Source organism: Cervus elaphus, chromosome 11 (assembly GCF_910594005.1).
Source record: "Cervus elaphus chromosome 11, mCerEla1.1, whole genome shotgun sequence".
In the NCBI taxonomy this organism is placed as follows: domain Eukaryota; kingdom Metazoa; phylum Chordata; class Mammalia; order Artiodactyla; family Cervidae; genus Cervus; species Cervus elaphus.
The window spans coordinates 33007016-33028582 of record NC_057825.1 but is presented as its reverse complement, the minus strand read 5'-3'; the positions used below and the strand labels follow the sequence as shown (position 1 = coordinate 33028582).

The 21567-nt window shown below is 44.5% G+C and overlaps 1 protein-coding gene across 1 annotated transcript in view; it reads left to right on the top strand.

The window, feature by feature from the left end:
- Nucleotides 1-10514: 10514 nt before the first annotated feature.
- CIB4 (calcium and integrin binding family member 4) overlaps nucleotides 10515-21567 on the top strand; it is a 66053-nt gene continuing 55000 nt past the window's right edge. The window contains exons 1-2 of the mRNA XM_043916325.1: nucleotides 10515-10520; nucleotides 10715-10818. The gene's annotated coding sequence lies outside the window, so the exon portion shown is untranslated. The remainder of the gene's footprint in view (nucleotides 10521-10714; nucleotides 10819-21567) is intronic.

The following is a 21567-nucleotide window of genomic DNA, read 5'->3' as shown; positions in this document are numbered from 1 at the left end:
AGACCTCCCTGTCCTTCACTATCTCCTGGAGTTTGCTCAAACTCATAGCCATTGAGTCAGTGATGCCACCCAACCATCTCATCCTCTGTCGCCCCCTTCTACTCTTACCCTCAATCTTTCCCAGCATCAGGGAAATTTGCCTGTTCACAAGCCTGTCTGCCCACTAGGCTGGGACCTCCCTGATAACTTGGACAGGTTTTTTTCAGCTCTGGGTCTCCAGAATGTTGAACATACAGTAGGGCCTCAGGAAACATTTGCTGAATAGGTAAATGGCTCTGTCACTTAGTAGCTTTGTGCCCTTTGGTGAGTCAAATAATCTCTCTAAGGCTGAGTTTGCCGATCAGTAGTTATAACTATATCTAAATTATAGTGTCTTTAGGAGGCCATATGAGATAATGAATATAAACTCTGAAGGATTATCCAGATGTGGTCTTTTTTTTTTTAATAAAAAGGTAGAAGAAAGGTCCATTCTGGAGATCAGCAGCAGCTGCAGGAACCCAAATTGCTGTGGGTCAGTCTGGAAGACCTCTGGAGAACATTCCAGTAGAAGAGCTCTGAGCAGGTGTCAGATTAGCACTTTGCCTTCTCTGACACTTCCTCTCCCATCAGCCAGGGCTTGAAGCTCTGGTTCTTAGAAGGAGATATAACCCCCATGAACCCTCTTTCTCTGCTTTCAGTAACTCTGTAATAATAATACACATGCAAGCCATTGAAATCAAGAAGAATGGAAATTTCTACTCGCAAGTGAAGAACCGATGATGGGAATCTTGCCAGTTGGACACAGGACTCATCTGTGGTCACACTGTAGATGACTCTGGCACAGGGATGTCTCAACTCTGTAAACCTTGATCCAGCCCATATCCAGTCTCTTCCAAGGCTGTTCTTTTCCTGACTTTCCAAGAAGACTGTCTTCCCTTACCAGGCCCACCTTGTTCTTTCATGTTATCTGCCTGATACAGAAGAACCATCCATTATCCTGGTCTCCAAGAGACCAGAAACAGGATCTTTCCTCCATTGTTCCCTGGCCCCAAGTTCTCTGGAATCCTCAGTGTTGTTTCCCCTTTGGTCCCATCTTGATGCCATCCAGGATCTGGGGCCTTTTTAGTTATATCAGCACATGGAAGAGTTTAATGTCTCCAGAGTCCCTCCCTCAGCCAAGTATATGGCCTAAAGTACTTGCCTTTACATATGAGGTGGTTATTTATCCTTCAATATATCATCGTCAAACCACTCCTTAACTCCAGGTGGCCTGTCTTGCTTTCCCACCATTCTGAAAAACCTCTCTTGCTCTAAGATACATATGAGCTACTCAGTTAATTATCTGGTACAGCCTGAGCCTTCAAGTTTTAGGCCCACTCCCAAGCCATTTAGCTAGTCCCCATTACAAATGAATCCTGGTGAAGATCCAATATTGTAGAGACATAAATTCTTCCCAAATTAATCTATAAATTCAGGGAAATCCCAATAAAAACTTAATAAGGTTTTAAAAATGGAATTTTACAAGCAAATTCTAAAAGTCATCTAGAAGAAAAAATGAATAAGAATAGCCTGGTGAATTTTGACACAGTAAGAACAAGAAGGAAAAAGCTCTTCCACATATAAACATTTATTATAAAATGAGACCCAGATTTGATCCCTGGGTCAGGAAGATCCCCTGGAGAAGGAAATGGCAACTGACTCCAGTATTCTTGCCTGGGAAATTCCACAGACAGAGGAGCCTGGTGGGCTACAGTCCATGGGGTTACAAAGAGTCGGACACGACTGAGTGACTGACGTTGATAAAGTGGTCAGTTCATAGTGATACTGATATATGAACAGATAATCCAAACAATGGAAGATAGTAAAGAAATAGATGCATGGAAATCTAGTGTATGAGAAAAGAGCATTTTAAATCATTAGGAAAAGACTGGGTATTCAAGAATGGTTTTGAGACGATAGATCATCCACTTTGGAAGAAATTAAATTAGATAGTATATTGGGTTTTGATTTTACTTTCTGAAAAGAGAATTCATTTTACTATTTTAAATCAGAAAGATATTTATGGAAGCTATGTATAGCTGCCAGAATTGTAAGGAGTGTTGGAGGAAAAGACTTTAGGATGAGCTTACCAGAATAACTTCCAAAGTCACAGTGCAGAAGTGAGCCACTGAAGAGATGGGATTGCTGCAGTCTGGAAGCTGTCAGATAGTAGTAAGTTTTTGCCATGGATGTTGTTCTAAAACTACACCATCTCTGCCAGGATCTGTGCTAGTAAAACGGAGGCTGTGCTGCCTTTTTCTCTAGGTGTCTCAAAGTTTCATGTGAGTTGTATCTACTTAGATCTTTTAGGAAGTAGACATCAAGATGGAGTTAGAAGGTCAGGGAATTTGTTGGGACAATGCATGTAAAAGATAAAGAGGAAAAGGATCAGGAATGTAGGGAAAACCTTCAGAGTATAATTTAGATGTGACATTTGTGAAAGGAAAGGAAGAAGGAAAGAAGGTTGGGTAGAAAAAGCTTCAGACTTTTTCTAAAACTAAAATCCAAAACACTGACAACATCAAATGCTAGCAAGAATGTGGAGACATGGGAACTCTCATTCATGGCTGGTGCGAGTGCAAGGTGGTACAGTCATTTTGGAAGACAGTTTGGCGGTCTCTTGCAAAGCTAAACATAGGCTATTGTACAGTTCATCCATCCCAATCCTAGGTATTTACCCAAATGAGTTCAAAACTGCAAAAACCTGAAGATAAATCTATAGCAGCTTTGTTCATTACTCAATAACTGGAAACAAACCCTGATATTAATATCTTTCAATAAGTGAGTGGATAAACAAACTATGGTACATCCTTACAATAGAATATTATCCAGTAATAAAAAGAAAGAAGCTATCAAGTCAGGAAAGGACATGGAAGAATCTTAAATGCGTATCGTTAACTAAAAGAAGCTACATACCATACGATTCCAACTGTATGATATTCTGAAAAAGGCAAAATTATAGAGACAGTAGAAAAAATCAGTGATTGTCAGAAGTTCTGAGGGAGGAAGGGAAGAATTAATAGATGGAGTGCAGAGCATTTTTAGGGCAGTGAAACTCTTCTGTATGACACTGTAATGTTGGATACATGACTTATGTATTTGTCAAAACCCACAGAACTATGCGACACAGAGAGCCTAATGTAAACTATTCATTTTAGTTATTAAATGTATTGATATTGGTTCATAAAGTGTCACAAATTACCATACTAATGCAATATGTTAATAAATAGGGAGACTTTCTGCTCAAATTTTCTGCAAACCTAAAACTGCTCTAAAAATAAAGCCTATTAAAAATTTAAAACTAATGTATATACTTGAAGAAAAAATTGGCAGCAAATATAACAGATCGTAGTATGGTGGCCAAACACTCTAGTTTTCTCAGGATGGCTTTTACAATGAAAGACTTTGGCTCTGTTTACACCTGCTGTTGTGGTGTCCCATCTGCTTTACCATTTGTCATTCTCCAGGTGTCTTCTTGGCTTGAGTGATACATTATGTGGTCACCCTAGACAAAAGGCTATTTTATATATATGTGTGTATGTATATATTTATATACATAATAAAATAAATATATAATGAACTCTTATAAAGCAATAATAAAGCTATATTGTTCAAGAGAATAATGGGCAAGATATAGGAATATGTGTATATTCACATGTATTCATATTCACACGAATATGTGTATATTGCTAGCTCTGCCATAAGAAGCTATCACATATTGGGTGGCTTAAACAGCAGAAATTTATTTTCTTGCAGTTCAAGAGGCTAGAAGGCCAAGATCAAGATGTTGCCAAGTTTGATTTCTTCTGAAACCTCTTCCTTTTGCTTGCAGATGGCTGCCTTCTCTATGTGTCCTCACATGATCCTTCTGAGCACACACAAGTCTGTGTCCTAATCTCTTCCTATAAGGAACCACCACATGACCTCATCTTACCTTATTGCTTTGAAGGCCCTGTCTCCAAATATAGTCACATCTGAGATGCTAGCGGTTTGGATTTCAGCATGTGAAACTGCAGAAGCAGGGGGTGGGGGGCGAGGGAACACAACTCCGCTGATAACAATACACAGTTCACAGAAGAAGTACATACGTCCAATAAATACATGTCATTATGTTTAATCTTATAAAAAAACAGAGACATGGAAATTTAAAATAATAATAACTGACAGCTTCCCCCAAAAGAATGACTAAAAATAATAAAATTCTATCTAGGGTTGGCAAGGAGGTAAGGAATTACTGTTTGTTGGTGGAACCAATTGATGCAGATTTTTTGGAGGGCAAATTGGCAGACTCCATCAAAATGAAAAAATACATATCCTTTGACCTATAAATTATACTTCTGAACTTGGTTATACAGAGATACTCAAAGCACAAAGAGACATACATAAAAATGTTAATTAATAGAACTTTTTGTAATATTTAAAAATTTAAAAATATTTAAATTTCTATTAATAGTTAAATAAGCTATGATATATCCACATTATGGAATATTACACTGGAGTTAAAAAGAATGAGGTAGATCTGTGGTAAAATGAATAGCACATAATATCCTTTGAATAAAGTAGACCTATGATAAAATGGAATCATAAAACACAGCATGTAGTTCAAAAAAGTGGAAATCGAGAACAAAGAACAGATAGGACACATAGAACTCAAACTGCAAAATAGTAGATTTAAACTCAACAATATCAACAACATTTACATTAAGTGTAAATGATCTAAATGCCCCAATTAAAAAATATAGATTATGAGATTTTTTTTTAAAGTATGACCCAATGTATATTGTTTAAGAAACTCACTTTAATTATATCCATAATAGGTTCAAAGTGAAAATTTAGGGATTCCCTGGGAGTAGTGGTAAAGAATATGTCTGCCAATGCAGGAGACACTGGTTCAGTCCCTGGTCTGGGAAGATCCCACATGTGGCAGAGCAACTAAGTCCATGCGCCACAACTACTGAGCCTGTGCTCTAGAGCCTGGGAGCCTCAGCTACTGAGCTTATGTGCGGTAACCACTGAAGCTTGCATGCCCTAGACCCCATGTGCTCTGCAGTCAGAGAAGCTACCATAATGAGAAATCTGTGCACCGCAACTGGAGAGTAGCCCCACTTGCCACAACTAGAGAAAAAGCCTGTGCAGCAACAAAGTCTCAGAACAACCCCCCAAAATAAATAAATAAATAAAAAGATTTTTTGGAAAAGTGAAAGGCTAGATAAAGATATACCTAAATATGTTAATACTAGTCAAAAGAAAGCTGGAGTGGCTATATTAATATCATACAAAGTAGATTTCAGAGCGAAGACTATTTCCAAGGATAAAGGGAGTTATTTCATAGTGATAAAGGGATTAATTCACCTGGAGAACATAGTAATTTTAAGTGTATATGCACTTCATAAAACTTGAAAATGCATGAAATGAAATGGAACTGCAAAGAGAAACATACAACTCACAATTATAACCAAAATTGCAAATCCCCTGCTCATTATTTCATAGTTTTCTACTCTTATTATATAGGCCTTTCTTTATCATTCTAAACTCTTAAACAAGTCACCTTTCAGATCATTTTTTATAGTCTGTAGTTCCTCTGGTGTTAATTAACCCATTTGTTGGGTCAGTGGACTATCCATCTTGGCACTGGATTTCCTCACATATAATATTGTAGTTTTTGTCTGTGAGCTCATCTTTAACAGGGGTTATTTTCCACAAGAGTCCTGTAAGTGCTGTCTGCATTATTAAGGCTTCTTTTGGGGTGATTTCACTATTGCTTCCATCTACTCTTTTTGGGGTTTGTCCCTTCTGACGCTCTATGGCTTTAGCTTTGTGTTTCATTTCTGGTGTCTAGAAATTTTTTTTTTTTTTTGGCTTTTGAGTTTAGCTGTGTTTTAAAATAAAATCTAAAAGAACTATGCGATGTTTCACTCTTTGGAGCAGGTCTGGGAAATTCCCACATCTGTTCATGTATGTTTTTATTGGATGTCTTGATATGGCTCCCTTGACAAAACTTTGAAATCAGTCTTCACCCGATCTCTTTCCTTGTTGTACTTTGTCCTGGATTTATAAAATTACATTTAATAATTTATAGTGAGTTTATAATAAGTTGGATTTTCTTTTAAACTGGAAAAAAATGACATTTTAGGATTGCAAACTACCTGTCTTTTAGGACGGAGATTAAAATTTGATTTATGGAAGATGTTCCTTTGTTTTCGAATGCCCCACTTGAGTAGGCTATTTTAGCTATGCTAATACAAAGCAAAAACCTATCATTCTTGGTGAGAATGGGAACACACTTACGGGGCCCTAAAGGAGAGTTCTTAATCTAAAATGTTAATACCCTTTAGTAATATACATTGAATGATTTGTAGAAGTCCGCCTCTGAGCATTGTTTTATTTAGGGCACCACCATCTCCTAATTTGGAATCAGACTACACTATGCTTGAAGCTGGTGTGTTCTTGCAAAGTGGTGTGTGTTACTCTGGGATCAGTTGTTTGTACAAGATAAGCAGCTGAGATGGAGAAGAATGTGGGAGAGAAGTGCTCACTTCTTCAACTTAGACTGGAGGAAACAACTGTGTAAATAAACCCGACCGGCCTGGCATAGCCCAACCTAGACCTGGGAGCTGGTGTCCCTCTCAAAGCGCTGTATTAACCTGACCATTCTAACTTTGGGAAAGTGTTCTGGCAGATATTTTGTTTTGATATTCCTATTGCCAGTAATGTATAGAAAAGGCAAATTCTGGGGCAGGACAAGAGGTCTTGGGAGGCAGAGCTTTGCTGGGAGTGAGAGGGGAAAAACTACTTTCAAGAGCTGGGATGAGGGTGGGGTCATTGCTTAGATCTGAACTCCAGGGAAGAGGGATACTTAGAAGGTGCCTGAGGGTGGGAGGAGAGTCAATTCTGAGAGTAGTGATAGTATGCTTTCTGGTATGTACTTCTCTTCCTCCCTAATATTTCAGGCAATGCTGTTGACTTGTGTTTTGCTGGGTTGTAGAGAATTAGGAAAGAGCTTAGCCCATGCATTAGGCAGAGGGACCAATATCTGCCTGGCTCTGGGTGTAATGGTGCCTTGGGGAGAGATCTGGGCAGAATGGTAGGAGGTACAGCTGAGCAGGGAACCAGGGGCAGAGCATGAAGGGCTTTGTAAGTCACTTGAAGAAATTGGACTTTGTCTTGTAGATGCTGGTGAGCCACTGGAGGATGTTGAGCAAGATGGTGATGTGATCAAAGCTGCATTATACAGAAAGAAAACCCAGATGCGTATCTCATAAATTTGTAGACAGCTGGGGTGGGCTTGTGCTATTTTGTCTGGCCAGTACCTCTCCTATCCTTCTGTGGTAACAGTCCCCTTCTTTACTGTGGGAACCTATTCTGTTTGAGTAGGACAGAGCTGATTGCCATCTTCTAGAAAACAGAGAGTGTCCCACTCCTGAAGCCTACACAATCCCCCCTTTCACACGAACCAATAATTTTTTTTCTTATTTAACCAAATATGTCACATTTCTCTTGCTCTTAAGAGAATTCTCACCGACTGTTGTGTGTTCTCTTTGACTTTCTCTTCCGTAGACTCAATATCTTCATTTGACATTTGAGATGGTTTCTAGACCCCTCCCTGTAGGGGCTTCCTCCTCTAGAAGGAGGAAATGTCCTCGCCACCAGTGTCCCTGGGGTCCCTCCCTCTCAGGGTTGTATTACAGTCCAGGATATGACGGAGTCTCCTCTGTAGAAATCAAGATAAAAGGTTGATACCCATGGATCAGGTTCTGGGGGAACTTTTAGGGGAGCCTGATCATGGCAATTCATGACTTGAGGCATATACTTCTATAAAGAATGAAGCATCTTCCTGTCAATCCCCTGAATTCCCTGTCAATCACAGGGAATTCTCAGAGGCCAGCACCTTGAATGACTTCAGTTTCTAAGTGGAAGGGAAAATAGAAAGGAGGGTGTCCTCCTGATTGGCCAAAAGGATCCCAAGGCTTGCCTGAAATATAGATGGAACCACTCAGTCATCTTAACTGGCCATTAATGAGCTGATTCATAATTTAAAAGAGGCTTCAAGAAACAGCAAGGGGAAGAGTGCAAGGAGACACTCAGGCCAAACGTGTCCATTTCATTATCTGAAGGGGTATGCATGGGTGTGGGTGTGTGTGTGTATAGAAAGGAATAGTGAGCCCACTTCCTTCCAGATCTCACAAGGATTTCCATAACCCTCTTGGTTACAGTGAGCCAAGAGCCTTCCTTCAACAGAACAGGCTTGGATTTTAAACTCCTAGTTGATGGATCTCCTCAAGAGCCCTTTAGCGACTGCTGGAGCCCTCACCAGGCCCTGCTCAGTTTCTCCTTCCCCATCACTTAGTAAGTTACACACAAGATTAAAACCCTCTGTCTACCATGGTGGGTGTGCCCAAGTCCTGTGGCCATATAGGGTCACCTGGCCTTCTTTTAAAAAAATATTTACTCATTTATTTGGCAGCACTGGGTCTTAGTTGCCGGACTTTCGATATTTGTTGTATCCTACAGGAGCTTTTAGTTGCAGTCTGAGAACACTTAGTTGTGGCATGTGGTATCTAGCTCCCTGACCAGAGATCCAATATAGGCCCCCTGCCATGGGAGTGCAGAGTCCCAGGCACTGGACCACCAGGGAAGTCCTCACCTTGCCCTTTAACCTCCAAGGGAAAATGGATCAAACTCTCAACCCACAGTAGAGGGAAATTCAGGGTTTTCTGTAAGACTTTCAGGGGATTTGTTCCCTTTCCCCTCTTATCAGTTTCTATTGAATTATTAATAATTCCCCTCCTCCCTTGCTTCCTTCCCTCCCTTCCTTTCTCTCCCCCTCTTTCTCTCCTCTTTTTTCTATTTTTGCCCCACGAAGCTGTTTTCTTCTCTCTGCCCTGTGTCAAAACAAATGTGAAGCGTAGGTACTTTCCCTTGATTTTCCCAAAGTAGCCCTAGCATAGGGTCTTTGTGACACATTTTCCGATAAGTGGTAAAGAATCCGCCTGACAAAGCAGGAGACTCGGGAAACGTGGTTTCGATCCCTGAGTCAGAAGATCTCTTGGAAGAGGAAATGGCAACCTACTCAGGTATTCTTGCCTGAAAAACCCATGGACTGAGGAGCCTGCGGGGCTACCATCCAAAGGTTTGTAAAGAGTTGGACATGACTTGAGCCACTGAGAGTGCTCACACAATTGGGAGAGCTGTGTTGCATCTTCTCACAGAAAACCCCTTAAAGGTGAATATCAGCTATTTCCTTGCTCTTCCCCACCCCCACAGCATCCCCTGTTTCCAGCCTCACTCCCCCTCCACCCTTCTGCCCTCCCACCCCGAGCCAGTCTCCCACAGCATCATTTCTCCTGGGAGCAGCTCACCCCCACCCTCTGCCCAGACCATCTCAGGGCCAATCTCTGCCTGCCCAGAAGACATTAAGGGCCAATTTGGAAATTACTTTTTCCCTCAACACAATCAAATTATTAGTCTTAACTTCTTCCTCCACTAGTCTCTGCAGGCAGGTAAAGATTCACCATCCTTTTGATATGAATTATGCCACCCCCTTGGAAGGCAGAAGTGCTGGAATAATTTTGTTGGTTGTTTAAATCACAGCTTTTGCCTTCCTGCTGCTCAAATTTAAGTATAGCCCAGAGATGTTTTCGTTGGCCCCACCTGCCTAGTTTGAAATATCTTTCCCCACTCTGGCTCTACCCTCCCTCTTCAGCACCTCCCAAGCCCTATCCTATGACCCCGATACACGTGTTTTCTCAAAACAGCTCAGGCCTATTTCCTTATTTCCCAGTGCTTGCTGTCCCCAAGCTGGAGAACCAGCCACGGGGACCATAGGAAGGCCCTATTCTCTTTCCTTAGAAGTCCTGGGATCCTTGCTGTCTGCTTGGGTCACTCTGTCTCCATAAGGCTTAGGGTCTCACAGTGTGTGATTCCAACCCAGGGCCCCTGCCAGCCTTACATGGCCAAAGAATCATGAGCCCCAGCAAGTCTCACCACTGGGGCACCCAGCTGATGCGGTCTCAAGAAATGTTCACAGGTCTGCATCAGAGCTCCAGAGTCTTCTGGGCCCTGGAGGGAAGCAGTCTGAATGGAATTTGGTCCCCCAAATGTTACAGCCGCATCCTGAGTGACTCTGCCTCCGTCATGGTGGCCCAGCTGCACCGGCCTTCCTCCAGCCTCTCAGAATCCCAGCATCCTAGACCACCAAGGCCAGGAGCCGGGACAGCCTCTGCCTCTGCAGATAGAGAAATGTGCATGGATTCAGGGTATGCTTGGAGGCAGAAATGGTCAGTTGTTGCAACAAATATGACATTGGTGAGGATGCTGAACCGGCAGGAACCCCCTAGTCTAGTCTAGGGCCATCCTCACCAGCACTCAGGCACTTCTTTCTGGCCATATGTATGTCAATGGGGCTCAGCCAGCCTCCAAGAGAAGGATGGTCAGGGAAGAATGAAGACTCACCGAACTTTGCTACCAGTTTAAAAGACTCCCTCACAATGATGTCAGAAAAGGTAAGAACTGGTGGGAGCAGAGGGTGGGGGAGGCTGTGGCAAGGAAGTGGCACTGGGTTTCCCCACTGGATCACTGTGTGGGCAGGACACCCCGAATGGCAGTGGTCTCCAGGCCCTGAGCTGTCTTCATCAGCTGCCCCTTCTCTGCAGCAGTGATGAACAGCTCCCAGCTGGGCCGGCTGATCTAATTTCAGGAACCCTCTCTTCTAAGAGACCGTTCACACTCAGTTGTTCTCCAACTCCCAGAGGCCTTCTGGCTGTTCTCCTGCTTCAGATCTCCACTGACCAGACCCGGCAGGTGGGTGATTCAATTGATTGGGTCTGCCTGGCAGGAGATTGGGGGCACACTTTGGGAATGGAGAAGGAGGTAGGGTCAGATGGGACAGGGGAAGAGACAGAACAGCGAGTGGGGACTTGGTGTTAGAGGGATGGGCTATTTGCTAAATAAAATTTAAACCTTTGCCAGCTTTTCTGCCAAGATGAGAGAAGTGGCTGATGAAAACCATATGTCTCTAAGTAAGTGGAAGTGAGGAGCCCTGCTTTGTTGTGAGAGTATGTTGATATGGCTGCCGGTCTCCCTTGCAATGGAAAATCTCTATTTTAAAGAATACAATGTTTAAGAGGCACTCTGAGACAAGCCACATTTCGCAATTAAGTAGTTTACAAGGTCAGCAAAGGAAGGACAAAATAAACCAGCTGAAAAAGGTCTTGCTCAATACCAAAATTTGTTTAAAAGTCCAATGCTACAGTCCGAAACTGTAATATAGGCTTGTTATGGAGTGTTACAAAAATAGCCCAAAAGATGAGGCTCTTTGTGGATGGAGAAACAATTAAAAATGCTTTAAGTATTGGTTCAGATACCGATTTCTTAATGTTTAAAAAAAGTAACTTAAAAATGCAAACTACATCATTTTTTTTTTTTTTTTAACTTTTTCTAAACTGACCCCGGAGGCAAAGTAAACCCAGAGACACAGACAAACAGAGCTACTGTTCACTCTTTGCGGAACAAAATTCAAATTCCTTCATCCAGCATTCAAATTCCAGCATACTGTGGTTCCAACTGGCCTTCTCTGAATTTCCTGCACAGAATACTGCCCCTGGCCCTGCCAGCCCCACGTCCCGTCCTCCATCCTGTTTGCAGGCTGCCCACTGTGAGGTTTCACAGGGCACTTACCTGCCCCTGAGTTGCCCTTCCTCCTGGCTGAATGAAAAAATGTTAGCCGTTCTTCAAGGATATTAATTGCTGAATTCTATCCATGCCACTTTAATTTCCATTTGATTCTGGTGCATAGATCGCAGTTCTCTGGTGAAATTCTCCATCTTGTCATCGATTTTTCTTGACCATTTAAATCACAGTTATTAAAAGTATCAGATAACTCCACTGTCTGGATCACCTGTGGGTCTGTTTCTATTATAGAGATATTTTTTTTTTTTGGACTGTGCTGGGTCTTTGTTGTTGCATGCAGGCTTTCTCTAGTTGTGGCAAGGAGGGGCTTCTCTCTAGCTGTGGTGCACAGGCTTCTCACTGCAGCGGCTTCTCTTATTGCCGAGCATGGGCTCTAGGAGCACAGGCTTCAGTAGTTGTGTTGCACAAGTTTAGTTGCCCCACAGCGTGTGGCATCTTCCCAGACCAGGGATCAAGCCCATGTCCCCTGCATTGGCAGGTAGATTCTTAACCACTGGACCACCAGGGAAGTCTGGAGATATGTTTTTGGCTCTGACCGATGTTATGTTTCATCAGAGAGGATTTATTTCAGCTTTCTGGAAGGCAGTTTGGGCATTGGAAGGCCATCTTAATCCAGCCTGGGGATAAGCTGGCTTGAAGCTGGTGATCAGACTTTGGAGGCTCTCTGCTTCTGATTCACGTAGGCTCCTAGCGCTTCACTCTCTGGGGTTCTCTGTGGGAATCTGGTTGTGTTTTAGGGCCCTCCTCTTGGGTGGGCCTTTGATTTCCAGTTTACTTCCCCAGCCCCATCTTACTGCCCCAACTCCACTCAGCTTTCCCGTCTCCCAGTCATGCCTTCCACTCAGCCTTCACTGCTCTGGCCGATGCTGCTTCTGAATACCTTCAGGGAAGAGGGAACTGGGAACTAACCTACTGTGCTTCTGTTCTCTTTCTCAGACATCTTGCTCCTCAAGTCCCACTTGCCTAGGTATTTTGAACTCCAAATTTTTCTCCTTACCCTATGAGATCACCAAAATCTCTAATTCAAGTTCTCTAACTCAGTTCACCATCACTTTCTGCTTGTTTTTAGTCTCTTGGCCACCATGCTGCTCATGAGCCAGGGAGACGTTAAGGGTAAATGTAGCACTGAATGTCACCTCCATATGCTCCCAAGTCTCTAGGATCCTGACCTTTCAAATCCCAGCTGCCTGCAAGCAGATAGCTTTTGGATTTTGTCCAGCTTACTCTTGGTGAGAGAACTGGTCTCTAAAGAGCCACCCTGACATTACAAGAAGTGCATCCTCTAATCGCTTCTTCGGAATATAAGCTCCCTGAGGGCAGAGAATGTGTCTCCATCACCACTGTGGTCGCAGGCGGATCTCATTCACAAGATCTGAGTATCACCTACACCGGAATATTTCCAAATATCTGTCTCCAACTCAGAGATCTGTTCTAAGCTCTTAGCCCCATGGACCAAACTGCCACTTGTCATCTCCAGGAAGCTGTTGCCCAGAAACTCAACACATCCAAAATCACGTTCTTCCCCGACATCTGTCCCTCGCTGGGGCTCCCAGTCTCGGGAAGGGGTGTGTCCTCCATCTTATGTCCTCCTGCTGCTTATGTCAGAACCCCAAAGGTCCCCACTGGCAATCCACACCCACTCCCCACCCACATCCGACCCCCCAGTGCTGCTGATTCCACCTGAAAATGTCACACAAACTCATCCAGCTCTCTCTTTCTCACCACTGCTGCCCTGTCCCGGCACTGTTCCTCCCTCCCTCGTTACTCAGGAGTCTCCTCACATTCCTCCACAGAGCCAGGCTGGCCTCCTTCCAGCATGTTCGCCAGCCATCCTAGGAGCAGAATGACCCCTTGAACACAAAAATCTGATTATGTCATTCCTCGGCATAACACCCTTCAATGACGTCCATTGCTGTGAGGAAAGCTTTGAAGATAAACCCTCATGGACTCACCGACCCCGTGTGTTCAAACCCCAACCCCATTCCCAGTCTTGCTTTGCCTGACTCTTGTCCTTGATACACATTCCATCCTTAAGCCCTTCTCAACTCTGCCAGCACCTTCTTGAGATCCTCTCTGCCTGGTGGCTCCCCTGCCAGAAGGCACCCTTCTCCTCCCCTGTCTGATTCTCTCCTGTCCATCCTTCAGGTCTCTGCTAAATGTCCCCTTCTCAAAGGAGCCTCCCTGACTCCCAGAACTGGTTAGGTCTTGTCACCGTGTCCTGCACTCTGTTCACAGCACCAGCATGGGAACAACTGCAGTTAACCGAGGGATTACTGGTTACGTTTCTCCCCATCAGATGCCAATCTCCTTAAGGCCAGGGCTATATTTGTCTTGATCACCACCACATGCTCAGCACCAGCAAAGTGCCTGAGATATCTTCAGAGATTTGTAAATAGTTTTTTGAACTAGGGAATAAAAGATAGAGGTCCGCCAGCACCCCGCCACCCCCAGCTCTGCGAGCCACCAAGCAGAACGCGATGCAGGGAGAGAGGGAGGCTGGAATGGGGTTTCTAGTCAGCAAGTGTCTCTGAGAGCGTGACTCTAAAAATAAAGAATGCTAAATTGCTGTCTAATGCCTCTTCTTATTGCTGGGCTTAACGCACTGGCCCAGGAGCCAGTAGATTCGGGTTCCAATCCCAGGTCTGGCACAAATCATGACAAATAGCATTTTTATAATGCTTCGCAGTTTACAAGACATTTCCACAGATAGGATCTCATTAAACCAGCTCGATGACCTCGGGCAAGCGGCTTTTAGAGGCCTGCTGGGAGGGAGGAGACTTGGGAAGGAGCTGGGTTCCAGAACCTGCTCTGCCTTGACTCCCCAAGGGATCTCGCGAGAGTTTCCTGCCCAGCCCCAAGTCTACTGTAAAATGAAGGGGACCAGTGAGGTGATCTTTGAGGTTTGTCTATAGGAATTTAGAACTAAAAATTCAGGATGGCTCCAGTCAGAATGAAGAATCTTTGGAGTGTCCTTTTTTCTCATGTAGCAGGGCAGCATCCTGAGAGGCTCCCAACAATGCCCTGGGTGTCCTGGCGAGGTATCCTTCAAAATGGGGCTGAAACCAGCATTTTTGTGCAGTTGGTTTACTTGAGAGCTGATCCCAGGACACACGAGTGAGGGGCTAAGGAGAGAGATGGACAAAGAGGAAGAACCCAGTTGGGAGTGTTTGTCCAGATCACTCTGTCTCAAGGGCTGTGACCTTGACCTCATCAGGCCCTGCTGAGAAGCCACAGAGCGCTTCCCACAGCTATCCCCCAGCCATGCTGGCAGGGGACCTTTCTCCACCAGTTCCCACCTTGACTGGTGGATGGCCACCCCCCCACCCCCAGAGTGTCACCCTGAACTTCTGGGCTGTGCTTACCCCAAGGCAGAGGAAGCTTCTCGTTAGAGCAATCCTTGCACAAAAAGCACAGAGTCCTTGAGGCAAAACTCTGAGGTGGATCAAGCTCTCTCTCTCTTTTTTTTTTTTCAAGCTCTCTTAGACCTGACCCTGGAGCAGCCCTGGAAGTCAGAGTGGGACCCAGGTCACCAGGGCATCTGATACAAGTTGCAAAGGGGCAGGGGTGCCACTGTCCAGCCCCACGAAGGAACAGGAGCTGGGGCTTTCCTTCCATACCTTTCTCACCAGACCTCCACCCTCTGAGTACACAGGTCACCCATTCTCTTTTCTGTGAAGTTTTGTGGTGTCCTGGGACTTTGAAAATGGGATTGGGAGTGTCTGTCGACCTGAGCAATTCAGAGGGGCTCAGCAGAGCCTTGGGAAACAAAGTGTTGTTCTATTGGACCCTCCTTTAGTGACAGCTAGGCTGGACCCGTGGGTCACTCGTGTGCCTCCTCCCTCTGGGCAGTGAGTGGTGCTCCCTCAGAGGTGAGCAAATGCTTTGTCTGCAGGCTTGACCTCCCCAGCCCTGGCAGTGGCAGTGGCCCCAGCCCTGGCAGATCTTTGCCCCACCTCCCTGGTGGCATAATACTTCTTCTCTGTCCTTTTATAAACTCTGGACTCTGCTTCCCTCAGCCTTCTTTTGGGATTCTCAAAAGCCTGATTGGTTAATAAGAAAAAGGAATATTGGCTGTTTCTAGCTCTTTTCCTCTACTATAACAATTTTACTTTCCCCCCAGGCAATGTGAACGGGAGACTTAAAAAAAAAAAAAATGTCTCTCATGAGAAGGTGGAAAAAGAACACAAAGACTTAAATTTCAAGATATTCTCTGTCCACATTCTTCCTCTGGATAAATCTGTTTAACGCCCAAATAAATTTCACTCTTCTTTTGGGGAGGAAGCGGTCTCTTTCTTTTCTAAAGATTGGATCTAGTTCTTCATTTCTTTAACTGTACTCCAACCCACCCCAGATTTCCTAGTGTTGTGTAATAAAGAATTCAGATGGCTTATGTCTGTGGCTCAAGGAAGGGAACTACTATATCCTTGAGATTTCCCAAGTGATAGGAGTGTGTGTCTTCACTCTTCCTGGTGGGTAGTTCAGACCATGTCTGAGCTCATGCTAATGAGATGACTCAGGATGGGGGCTGGCTGTGCCAGAAAGACCAACCATGCAATTAGAGGGTTGGGTTTTGAGCCAGCTGATGTCAGCCCGACCTCTGCAGAGGAGTGGAGGACAGGAGAGTAAGTTTACTCACGTGCCTGATGATTCAATCAACCATGCCTACATGATGAAACCCCAACAAACACGCTGAACTCAGGCTCGATGAGCACTTCCTGATCAGTGTTACATATCAATGGTCCAGGAGGAGGGTGATGCATCCTGAGGACACACAAGCTTCTCATTCGAGACTCTCTGACACTTGACACTCACTCTGGGTCTCTTCATTTGGCTGGTCCTGATTGCTATCCTTTATAATACTAGACATCAGTATACTGCTTTCCTAAGTTCTGTGAATTGTTCTAGCAAATCATCAAACCTGAGAGGATAGTGGCCCCTTAGTAGAAGTGCAGATGGCCTGGGAACCCCCAGAATTTGCACCTCATATCTGAAGTGAGGGGAGTTTTATGGAGGACTGTGTCTTTCACCTGTGAAGTCTGCACAAACCCCAGGTAGCCACTAACTACCTGGGCTTCATGCAGACTTGCACTGTGCTCATGTGTGCATACCTGATTCCTACCTCACCTGGGAAGCCTTGCTCATCTGTCATGGGGCTGGGTCTTCTCTAAGCACAAGCCCATGTCCCAGACTCATCCCAGGAGCCAGACCCAGAGGCAGGAGGACTGCCCTTGAGTTGAAGGTGACAAGTGATGCGGTGAACAGCCATCTTGCCTGAAGGCAGTGGGCAGTGTGGGGGAGTGCCTGTCCAGAATTCTACACCCTTCTCTCCTTTCCCCACTGTCAGTGTCCAGGCTCCTAGCTAGGCGGGCTGGTGAAGGTCACCAGGGCCCAAGGACCAGCCCCTCAAGGCTGGAGCTCTCCCTGGCTTCCTAGGTCCCCTCCAGGCACGTTACCTCAGTGTTCTTCTCCTGGCCTGTCCAAGGAGTCTTTCCTGGGTGTGTGCAAGGTAGTTTATTCTCTGAAAAATCCCAGATCTTCCTCTCGGACTTCCATTCCCTAGACTTGCCATTAATCCTATTACAGTATCTTCCAAGTTGAATGATTTCTTTCCCATATAAATGTTCCATCTATCTGAAGACTTACTCTGTTTCATGTCCCCCACTCTTCCATCCCTACATCAGTCCTACTGTCCCTCAGATGATGTAAATGGGAAACAAAGAACAGGTTTAAACAATCTCTTTGGATGAGCCAGTCCCTCTGTGTAAATATTCAGTGTTTCAGTTTTGGTCACCCCTTCTTTCTCTGGGTCCAGAAGATCTTCTAGAAGAGGGCATAGCAACCCACTCAAGTGTTCTTGCCTGGAGAATCCCATGGACAGAAGAGACTGGTGGGCTACAGTCTATAAGGTAGCTAAGAGTCAGACACGACTGAGTGACTAGCACTCTCATTTTCTTCTTTCTTTACCCCAAGCTGTATCAGGGTGCTTGAGGCAGGCTCATTGGCCGTGGGGAAGAGTCCCTGTTTGTTCTGTGCATTTTTGCTGGGGCCCAATAAGGCATGACAGTCACCTCTAGCCTTTGGGATGATGTGCTGACCTGCACTGTGGAAGTCCACGGTTTCTCATTGCTCCTGGGGAAAGTGCCTTCCTGGGCTCTGCATCCTGGCTAAGCCTTTGCCTGAACTCTCAGCCCTTCTGATGGTCTCCTTAGGGCATGAGGGAGCTTCTGGGTCCCCTTCATGGCCAGGGACACCAAGAGCTGTGGTCACACCTCCCCTGCCGCTGGGGCACCTGTGCTCTGCACTCTGCTGGGAATGGCCGAGACCCCAGGCAGAACTCTAGAAACATGCAGCTCCACCACCCTCCCCTTCAGTGAGCTGGAGGAACGGTGTCTCGAACACCAAGATTCTCAGCACCCAGGGCTCCTCACTACTTTCCTCTTCCCTTCTGTCCCCAAGACCGCAAGGGCAGGCCTTCCACCCTTTTTCTTCCTGCCTCCCAGGATGCCCCAGGGTCTGCACCCCCAGACCTGCCTCTTGCCACAGCAAAAGAATTGAGAAAGTCTTTTCTCCATACAGAGGGTGACTTTGCAGTCTGCTCAGCTGTGGGGAATTCAAACAAAAACCTAGCTGATGTTCAGAACTCGGCAGCTTGCTCCAGCAAGCTTACTCCAGCAAGATTTCCCCTGCTTGCTTCCAGTGCTGAATAACTACAGTGGGTGGAGCGCCCAGGGCCACAGAACTCTCGGGCTGAGGAAATGGATCCGAAACTATTCCAAAATCTTAATGTCTCATGTATACATTCCTTTAATAACATTTATGGTGGGCCTACTATGTGCCAGGCCCTGACACTCCTTGAAATAGATTTTAGTAAAAACCTTATTGAGATTTAATTGACCTTCTATACAGGGAAGCCTGGCATGCTGCAGTCCATAGGATTGCAGAGTCAGACATGACTGAGCGACTGAAAACAGCTATACGATTCGCTCAACATGTACAACTCGATATTTTCCAGTGTATTTACAGAGTTGTACGACCATCAGCACCATCTAATTTTATTTTTAGGTATTTATTTTTAAGAGGAAACAAATGCAAACAATTTGTTTTCTCCTATAAAAGATGACTCTGATCTCTGGTCCTGCTTCACTTTGTCAACTTGGTGGTGCCAACTGGGTGCCGTACAATGAACTGTTCCGAACAGGAACAGAGAAAATAAGTGCAGATTGCATGATGTACACACCTGTGGGGCCTGCTTCCAGGCAGGTTCCAAGAGGAAGATGCTGGTGAGCCCCTGGACATCTCATATCCCAGTTTGGGTGAGCAGAGAGGGCGTCCCTGACCCTGGGGACTCACAGAACTGTGTCCCTTTCCTTTATTGACTTATCTCTGTTTCTAACACTACATTTCTTAGCACCATCTAATTTTAGAATATTTTTATCACCCCCCAAAGAAATCCCATATCATCAGCAGTAACCCCTCTCTGCCATATTCCCCTCCCCCAAACTCCTGGCAACCACTAATCTACTTTCTGTCTCTATGGATTTGTCTATTCTGGACATTTTATATAAATGAAATCATACACTCTGTGTCCTTTTGCAAATAGCTTCCTTCATTTAATATAATATTTTCATGCTTCATCCACATTGTACCATGTATCAATACGTCATTTATTTTTATTGTCGAATAATGCTCCATAGTATGGATATGTCACATTTTATTTATATATTCATCAGTTGATGAACACTTGGGCTGTCTCTGCCTTTTGGCTGTTATGAATAATGCTGCTATGAACATTCATGTACAAGTTTTTTTATGCAAACAAATGTTTTCATTTATTTTAGGTATATATCCAGGAATGGAATTGTTGGGTTGTATGTGTTAAAAAACAAAATTCATCTGAATAAGTTTTAAAGTTCTTATTGGCTTTACTTAAGGATTCATGTGGAAGAGGAAATGGCAACCCACTCCGGTATTCTTGCCTGGAGAATCTCCATGGACACTGGATCCTGGGGTCACAGAGTCGGATATCACTGAAGTGACTTAGCAGCAGCAAAGATTCTTGAGTCAAGTGGCATTCAATCTAGCAGGAAGAAAGGAGATCTGAGGAGCTCTACAAAAGGGAAAGTTTTTAAAAATATTTATTTTATTTATTTATTTAGCTGCAGGTCTTAGTTGCAGCACACCAGATCTTTAGCTGTGGCATGTGGGATCTAGTTCCCCAAACAAGGATCGAACCTGTGAACCCTGTATTGGGAGTGCAGATTCCTAGCCACTGGACTACCAGGGAATTCTCAAAAGGAAAGATTTTTATAGGCAGAAGGGAAGTGGAATAAGAAAAGTATAGTAGCAGTGTGGATTGCTGTGACAAGGTCACTTTTCTTTCAGGGATGCAGGGGTCTGTCAGCCTTCACTAGTGCTGATTCCTGATTGACAGGTTTAAGATTCCATTTCTAGGGAAGCTGAAACTGTAATTAAGTTTCAGTTTGGTGATGTGGGGCTTAGTATGAGGGACTCCATTTTGGGCACATTGTCTTGCTTTTAACATATGGTAATTCTGCTTAATATTTTGAGGAACGGCCAAACTCTCTTCTAAAGTGGCTGCATCATTTCACAGTCCCACTAGCAGTGTAGGAGGACTCCAATTTCTCCACATCCTCACCATCCTAGTGGGTGTGTGGGGGTACCTCACTGTGGTTTTGATTTGCATCTCCCTCGTGGCTGATGATGGTGAGCACCTTTTCATGTGCTCCTTGACCATTCACATATTTCTTCTTTGGAGAAATGTCTATGCAAATCTTTTGTGCATTTTTTTAGTTGGGCTTTTTGTATTTTATTGCTGAGCTGTTAGCTTTCTTTGTGTATTCTCGATATAAGCCCCTTCTCAGTCCTTTTTGAATTTGAAGAGACATCTAAATCAAAGTTGGAGTAGGGATGACCATTTTAACAGTTGGTGGAGTTCATTGGCAGGTGACAGAAACCTTGCAAAGAATGCTTTTTATCCCACACAGAGGATTCCTGCAGGGAGGGACCCTGGAGGGGAAGCATGCAGAACTGTCAGGGCAGGCCTGGGCCTGTTCTCTATTCAGTTCAGTTGCTCAGTCGTGTCTGACTCTTTGTGACCCAATGGACTGCAGCACGCCAGGTCTCCCTGTCCATCGCCGACTCCCGGAGTTTACTCAAACTCATGTCCATTGAGTCGCTGATGCCATCCAACCAACTCATCCTCTGTCATCCTCTTCTCCTCCTGCCCTCAGTCTTTCCCAGCATCAGGGTCTTTTCAAATGAGTCAGTTCTTTGCATCTGGTGGCCAAAGTATTGGAGTTTCAGCTTCAGCATCAGTCCTTCCAGTGAATATTCAGGTCTGATTTCCTTTAGGATGGACTGGTTCAATCTCCTTGCAGTCCAAGGGACTCTCAAGAGTCTTCTCCAACACCACAGTTCAAAAGCATCAATTCTTCGGCACTCAGCTTTCTTTATAGTCCAACTCTCATATCCATACATGACTACTGGAAAAACCATAGCCTTGACTAGATGGACCTTTGCTGGCAAAGTAATGTCTCTGCTTTTTAATACGCTGTCTAAGTTGGTCATGACTTTCCTCCCAAGGAGCAAGTATCTTTTAATTTCATGGCTGCAGTCACCATCTGCAGTGATTTTGGAGCCCAAAAACATAAAGTCAGCCACTGTTTCCATTGTTTCCCCACCTATTTGCCATGAAGTGATGGGACTGGATGCCATGATCTTAGTTTTCTGAATGTTGAGTTTTAAGCCAAGTTTTTCACTCTCTGCTATCACCTTCATCAAGAGGCTCTTTAGTTCGTCTTCACATTCTGCCATAAGGGTGGTGTCATCTGCATATCTGAA